The following is a 7,958-nucleotide window of genomic DNA, read 5'->3' as shown; positions in this document are numbered from 1 at the left end:
ATGAAGAATCACATTTCTTGGTAAAATCATGCAGGATTGAAATTTTTGATGGTTTTTTACTCCTCTCAACAGCCCAAACAAGTTTCTAAAAGGATGAGTTTGCAACTACTTTACTTTTGGAGAAAATTCAAAACATTCATTATTCAATAGGGCCCAAACTATCAAAAACCAGCGGTTTCAATGAACACACATTTCTTGGTAGAATCATGCAGGACTGAAATTTTTGATGTTTTTCTACTCCTCTCATGAGCCCAAAGAGCCCAAACAAGTCTCTAAAAGCATGAGTTTGCAACTACTTTACTTTTGGAGAAAATTCAAAACATTCATTATTCAATAGAGCCCAATAGCAAAAACCAGTGTTTTGAATGAAGAATCACATTTCTTGGTAGAATCATGCAGGATTGAAATTTTTGATGGTTTTTTACTCCTCTCAACAGCCCAAACAAGTTTCTAAAAGGATGAGTTTGCAACTACTTTACTTTTGGAGAAAATTCAAAACATTCATTATTCAATAGGGCCCAAACTATCAAAAACCAGCCGTTTCAATGAACACACATGTCTTGGTAGAATCATGCAGGACTGAAATTTTTGATGTTTTTCTACTCATCTCATGAGCCCAAACAAGTCTCTAAAAGCATGAGTTTGCAACTACTTTACTTTTGGAGAAAATTCAAAACATTCATTATTCAATAGAGCCCAATAGCAAAAACCAGCGTTTTGAATGAAGAATCACATTTCTTGGTAGAATCATGCAGGATTGAAATTTTTGATGGTTTTTTACTCCTCTCAACAGCCCAAACAAGTTTCTAAAAGGATGAGTTTGCAACTACTTTACTTTTGGAGAAAATTCAAAACATTCATTATTCAATAGGGCCCAAACTATCAAAAACCAGCGGTTTCAATGAACACACATTTCTTGGTAGAATCATGCAGGACTGAAATTTTTGATGTTTTTCTACTCCTCTCATGAGCCCAAAGAGCCCAAACAAGTCTCTAAAAGCATGAGTTTGCAACTACTTTACTTTTGGAGAAAATTCAAAACATTCATTATTCAATAGAGCCCAATAGCAAAAACCAGCGTTTTGAATGAAGAATCACATTTCTTGGTAGAATCATGCAGGATTGAAATTTTTGATGGTTTTTTACTCCTCTCAACAGCCCAAACAAGTTTCTAAAAGGATGAGTTTGCAACTACTTTACTTTTGGAGAAAATTCAAAACATTCATTATTCAATAGGGCCCAAACTATCAAAAACCAGCGGTTTCAATGAACACACATTTCTTGGTAGAATCATGCAGGACTGAAATTTTTAATGTTTTTCTACTCCTCTCATGAGCCCAAAGAGCCCAAACAAGTCTCTAAAAGCATGAGTTTGCAACTACTTTACTTTTGGAGAAAATTCAAAACATTCATTATTCAATAGAGCCCAATAGCAAAAACCAGCGTTTTGAATGAAGAATCACATTTCTTGGTAGAATCATGCAGGATTGAAATTTTTGATGGTTTTTTACTCCTCTCAACAGCCCAAACAAGTTTCTAAAAGGATGAGTTTGCAACTACTTTACTTTTGGAGAAAATTCAAAACATTCATTATTCAATAGGGCCCAAACTATCAAAAACCAGCCGTTTCAATGAACACACATTTCTTGGTAGAATCATGCAGGACTGAAATTTTTGATGTTTTTCTACTCCTCTCATGAGCCCAAACAAGTCTCTAAAAGCATGAGTTTGCAACTACTTTACTTTTGGAGAAAATTCAAAACATTCATTATTCAATAGAGCCCAATAGCAAAAACCAGCGTTTTGAATGAAGAATCACATTTCTTGGTAGAATCATGCAGGATTGAAATTTTTGATGGTTTTTTACTCCTCTCAACAGCCCAAACAAGTTTCTAAAAGGATGAGTTTGCAACTACTTTACTTTTGGAGAAAATTCAAAACATTCATTATTCAATAGGGCCCAAACTATCAAAAACCAGCGGTTTCAATGAACACACATTTCTTGGTAGAATCATGCAGGACTGAAATTTTTGATGTTTTTCTACTCCTCTCATGAGCCCAAACAAGTCTCTAAAAGCATGAGTTTGCAACTACTTTACTTTTGGAGAAAATTCAAAACATTCATTATTCAATAGGGCCCAAACTATCAAAAACCAGCGGTTTGAATGAACACATTTCTTGGTAGAATCATGCAGGACTGAAATTTTTGATGTTTTTCTACTCCTCTCATGAGCCCAAACAAGTCTCTAAAAGCATGAGTTTGCAACTACTTTACTTTTGGAGAAAATTCAAAACATTCACTATTCAATAGAGCCCAATAGCAAAAATCAGGTTTTGAATGAAGAATCACATTTCTTGGTAAAATCATGCAGGATTGAAATTTTTGATGGTTTTTTACTCCTCTCAACAGCCCAAACAAGTTTCTAAAAGGATGAGTTTGCAACTACTTTACTTTTGGAGAAAATTCAAAACATTCATTATTCAATAGGGCCCAAACTATCAAAAACCAGCGGTTTCAATGAACACACATTTCTTGGTAGAATCATGCAGGACTGAAATTTTTGATGTTTTTCTACTCCTCTCATGAGCCCAAACAAGTCTCTAAAAGCATGAGTTTGCAACTACTTTACTTTTGGAGAAAATTCAAAACATTCATTATTCAATAGAGCCCAATAGCAAAAACCAGCGTTTTGAATGAAGAATCACATTTCTTGGTAGAATCATGCAGGATTGAAATTTTTGATGGTTTTTTACTCCTCTCAACAGCCCAAACAAGTTTCTAAAAGGATGAGTTTGCAACTACTTTACTTTTGGAGATAATTCAAAACATTCATTATTCAATAGGGCCCAAACTATCAAAAACCAGCGGTTTCAATGAACACACATTTCTTGGTAGAATCATGCAGGACTGAAATTTTTGATGTTTTTCTACTCCTCTCATGAGCCCAAACAAGTCTCTAAAAGCATGAGTTTGCAACTACTTTACTTTTGGAGAAAATTCAAAACATTCATTATTCAATAGAGCCCAATAGCAAAAACCAGCGTTTTGAATGAAGAATCACATTTCTTGGTAGAATCATGCAGGATTGAAATTTTTGATGGTTTTTTACTCCTCTCAACAGCCCAAACAAGTTTCTAAAAGGATGAGTTTGCAACTACTTTACTTTTGGAGAAAATTCAAAACATTCATTATTCAATAGGGCCCAAACTATCAAAAACCAGCCGTTTCAATGAACACACATTTCTTGGTAGAATCATGCAGGACTGAAATTTTTGATGTTTTTCTACTCCTCTCATGAGCCCAAACAAGTCTCTAAAAGCATGAGTTTGCAACTACTTTACTTTTGGAGAAAATTCAAAACATTCATTATTCAATAGAGCCCAATAGCAAAAACCAGCGTTTTGAATGAAGAATCACATTTCTTGGTAGAATCATGCAGGATTGAAATTTTTGATGGTTTTTTACTCCTCTCAACAGCTCAAACAAGTTTCTAAAAGGATGAGTTTGCAACTACTTTACTTTTGGAGATAATTCAAAACATTCATTATTCAATAGGGCCCAAACTATCAAAAACCAGCGGTTTCAATGAACACACATTTCTTGGTAGAATCATGCAGGACTGAAATTTTTGATGTTTTTCTACTCCTCTCATGAGCCCAAACAAGTGTCTAAAAGGATGAGTTTGCAACTACTTTACTTTTGGAGAAAATTCAAAACATTCATTATTCAATAGGGCCCAAACTATCAAAAACCAGCGGTTTGAATGAACACATTTCTTGGTAGAATCATGCAGGACTGAAATTTTTGATGTTTTTCTACTCCTCTCATGAGCCCAAACAAGTCTCTAAAAGCATGAGTTTGCAACTACTTTACTTTTGGAGAAAATTCAAAACATTCACTATTCAATAGAGCCCAATAGCAAAAACCAGCGTTTTGAATGAAGAATCACATTTCTTGGTAGAATCATGCAGGATTGAAATTTTTGATGGTTTTTTACTCCTCTCAACAGCCCAAACAAGTTTCTAAAAGGATGAGTTTGCAACTACTTTTGGAGAAAATTCAAAACATTCATTATTCAATAGGGCCCAAACTATCAAAAACCAGCGGTTTCAATGAACACACATTTCTTGGTAGAATCATGCAGGACTGAAATTTTTGATGTTTTTCTACTCCTCTCATGAGCCCAAACAAGTCTCCAAAAGCATGAGTTTGCAACTACTTTACTTTTGGAGAAAATTCAAAACATTCATTATTCAATAGAGCCCAATAGCAAAAACCAGCGTTTTGAATGAAGAATCACATTTCTTGGTAGAATCATGCAGGATTGAAATTTTTGATGGTTTTTTACTCCTCTCAACAGCCCAAACAAGTTTCTAAAAGGATGAGTTTGCAACTACTTTTGGAGAAAATTCAAAACATTCATTATTCAATAGGGCCCAAACTATCAAAAACCAGCGGTTTCAATGAACACACATTTCTTGGTGGAATCATGCAGGACTGAAATTTTTGATGTTTTTCTACTCCTCTCATGAGCCCAAACAAGTCTCTAAAAGCATGAGTTTGCAACTACTTTACTTTTGGAGAAAATTCAAAACATTCATTATTCAATAGAGCCCAATAGCAAAAACCAGCGTTTTGAATGAAGAATCACATTTCTTGGTAGAATCATGCAGGATTGAAATTTTTGATGGTTTTTTACTCCTCTCAACAGCCCAAACAAGTTTCTAAAAGGATGAGTTTGCAACTACTTTTGGAGAAAATTCAAAACATTCATTATTCAATAGGGCCCAAACTATCAAAAACCAGCGGTTTCAATGAACACACATTTCTTGGTGGAATCATGCAGGACTGAAATTTTTGATGTTTTTCTACTCCTCTCATGAGCCCAAACAAGTCTCTAAAAGCATGAGTTTGCAACTACTTTACTTTTGGAGAAAATTCAAAACATTCATTATTCAATAGAGCCCAATAGCAAAAACCAGCGTTTTGAATGAAGAATCACATTTCTTGGTAGAATCATGCAGGATTGAAATTTTTGATGGTTTTTTACTCCTCTCAACAGCCCAAACAAGTTTCTAAAAGGATGAGTTTGCAACTACTTTATTTTTGGAGAAAATTCAAAACATTCATTATTCAATAGGGCCCAAACTATCAAAAACCAGCCGTTTCAATGAACACACATGTCTTGGTAGAATCATGCAGGACTGAAATTTTTGATGTTTTTCTACTCATCTCATGAGCCCAAACAAGTCTCTAAAAGGATGAGTTTGCAACTACTTTACTTTTGGAGAAAATTCAAAACATTCTTTATTCAATAGGGCCCAAACTATCAAAAACCAGCCGTTTCAATGAACACACATGTCTTGGTAGAATCATGCAGGACTGAAATTTTTGATGTTTTTCTACTCACCTCATGAGCCCAAACAAGTCTCTAAAAGCATGAGTTTGCAACTACTTTACTTTTGGAGAAAATTCAAAACATTCACTATTCAATAGAGCCCAATAGCAAAAATCAGGTTTTGAATGAAGAATCACATTTCTTGGTAAAATCATGCAGGATTGAAATTTTTGATGGTTTTTTACTCCTCTCAACAGCCCAAACAAGTTTCTAAAAGGATGAGTTTGCAACTACTTTACTTTTGGAGAAAATTCAAAACATTCATTATTCAATAGGGCCCAAACTATCAAAAACCAGCGGTTTCAATGAACACACATTTCTTGGTAGAATCATGCAGGACTGAAATTTTTGATGTTTTTCTACTCCTCTCATGAGCCCAAACAAGTCTCTAAAAGCATGAGTTTGCAACTACTTTACTTTTGGAGAAAATTCAAAACATTCATTATTCAATAGAGCCCAATAGCAAAAACCAGCGTTTTGAATGAAGAATCACATTTCTTGGTAGAATCATGCAGGATTGAAATTTTTGATGGTTTTTTACTCCTCTCAACAGCCCAAACAAGTTTCTAAAAGGATGAGTTTGCAACTACTTTACTTTTGGAGAAAATTCAAAACATTCATTATTCAATAGGGCCCAAACTATCAAAAACCAGCGGTTTCAATGAACACACATTTCTTGGTAGAATCATGCAGGACTGAAATTTTTGATGTTTTTCTACTCCTCTCATGAGCCCAAACAAGTCTCTAAAAGCATGAGTTTGCAACTACTTTACTTTTGGAGAAAATTCAAAACATTCATTATTCAATAGGGCCCAAACTATCAAAAACCAGCGGTTTGAATGAACACATTTCTTGGTAGAATCATGCAGGACTGAAATTTTTGATGTTTTTCTACTCCTCTCATGAGCCCAAACAAGTCTCTAAAAGCATGAGTTTGCAACTACTTTACTTTTGGAGAAAATTCAAAACATTCACTATTCAATAGAGCCCAATAGCAAAAATCAGGTTTTGAATGAAGAATCACATTTCTTGGTAAAATCATGCAGGATTGAAATTTTTGATGGTTTTTTACTCCTCTCAACAGCCCAAACAAGTTTCTAAAAGGATGAGTTTGCAACTACTTTACTTTTGGAGAAAATTCAAAACATTCATTATTCAATAGGGCCCAAACTATCACAAACCAGCGGTTTCAATGAACACACATTTCTTGGTAGAATCATGCAGGACTGAAATTTTTGATGTTTTTCTACTCCTCTCATGAGCCCAAAGAGCCCAAACAAGTCTCTAAAAGCATGAGTTTGCAACTACTTTACTTTTGGAGAAAATTCAAAACATTCATTATTCAATAGAGCCCAATAGCAAAAACCAGCGTTTTGAATGAAGAATCACATTTCTTGGTAGAATCATGCAGGATTGAAATTTTTGATGGTTTTTTACTCCTCTCAACAGCCCAAACAAGTTTCTAAAAGGATGAGTTTGCAACTACTTTACTTTTGGAGAGAATTCAAAACATTCATTATTCAATAGGGCCCAAACTATCAAAAACCAGCCGTTTCAATGAACACACATGTCTTGGTAGAATCATGCAGGACTGAAATTTTTGATGTTTTTCTACTCATCTCATGAGCCCAAACAAGTCTCTAAAAGCATGAGTTTGCAACTACTTTACTTTTGGAGAAAATTCAAAACATTCATTATTCAATAGAGCCCAATAGCAAAAACCAGCGTTTTGAATGAAGAATCACATTTCTTGGTAGAATCATGCAGGATTGAAATTTTTGATGGTTTTTTACTCCTCTCAACAGCCCAAACAAGTTTCTAAAAGGATGAGTTTGCAACTACTTTACTTTTGGAGAAAATTCAAAACATTCATTATTCAATAGGGCCCAAACTATCAAAAACCAGCGGTTTCAATGAACACACATTTCTTGGTAGAATCATGCAGGACTGAAATTTTTGATGTTTTTCTACTCCTCTCATGAGCCCAAAGAGCCCAAACAAGTCTCTAAAAGCATGAGTTTGCAACTACTTTACTTTTGGAGAAAATTCAAAACATTCATTATTCAATAGAGCCCAATAGCAAAAACCAGCGTTTTGAATGAAGAATCACATTTCTTGGTAGAATCATGCAGGATTGAAATTTTTGATGGTTTTTTACTCCTCTCAACAGCCCAAACAAGTTTCTAAAAGGATGAGTTTGCAACTACTTTACTTTTGGAGAAAATTCAAAACATTCATTATTCAATAGGGCCCAAACTATCAAAAACCAGCGGTTTCAATGAACACACATTTCTTGGTAGAATCATGCAGGACTGAAATTTTTGATGTTTTTCTACTCCTCTCATGAGCCCAAACAAGTCTCTAAAAGCATGAGTTTGCAACTACTTTACTTTTGGAGAAAATTCAAAACATTCATTATTCAATAGAGCCCAATAGCAAAAACCAGCGTTTTGAATGAAGAATCACATTTCTTGGTAGAATCATGCAGGATTGAAATTTTTGATGGTTTTTTACTCCTCTCAACAGCCCAAACAAGTTTCTAAAAGGATGAGTTTGCAA

The sequence above is a fragment of the Dendrobates tinctorius genome, unplaced genomic scaffold (assembly GCF_039654945.1).
Source record: "Dendrobates tinctorius isolate UK_male_01 unplaced genomic scaffold, ASM3965494v1 ptg000048l, whole genome shotgun sequence".
NCBI classification, from domain to species: Eukaryota; Metazoa; Chordata; class Amphibia; order Anura; family Dendrobatidae; genus Dendrobates; species Dendrobates tinctorius.
The sequence above is the reverse complement of the archived record's forward strand: the minus strand, read 5'-3'. Positions refer to the sequence as shown.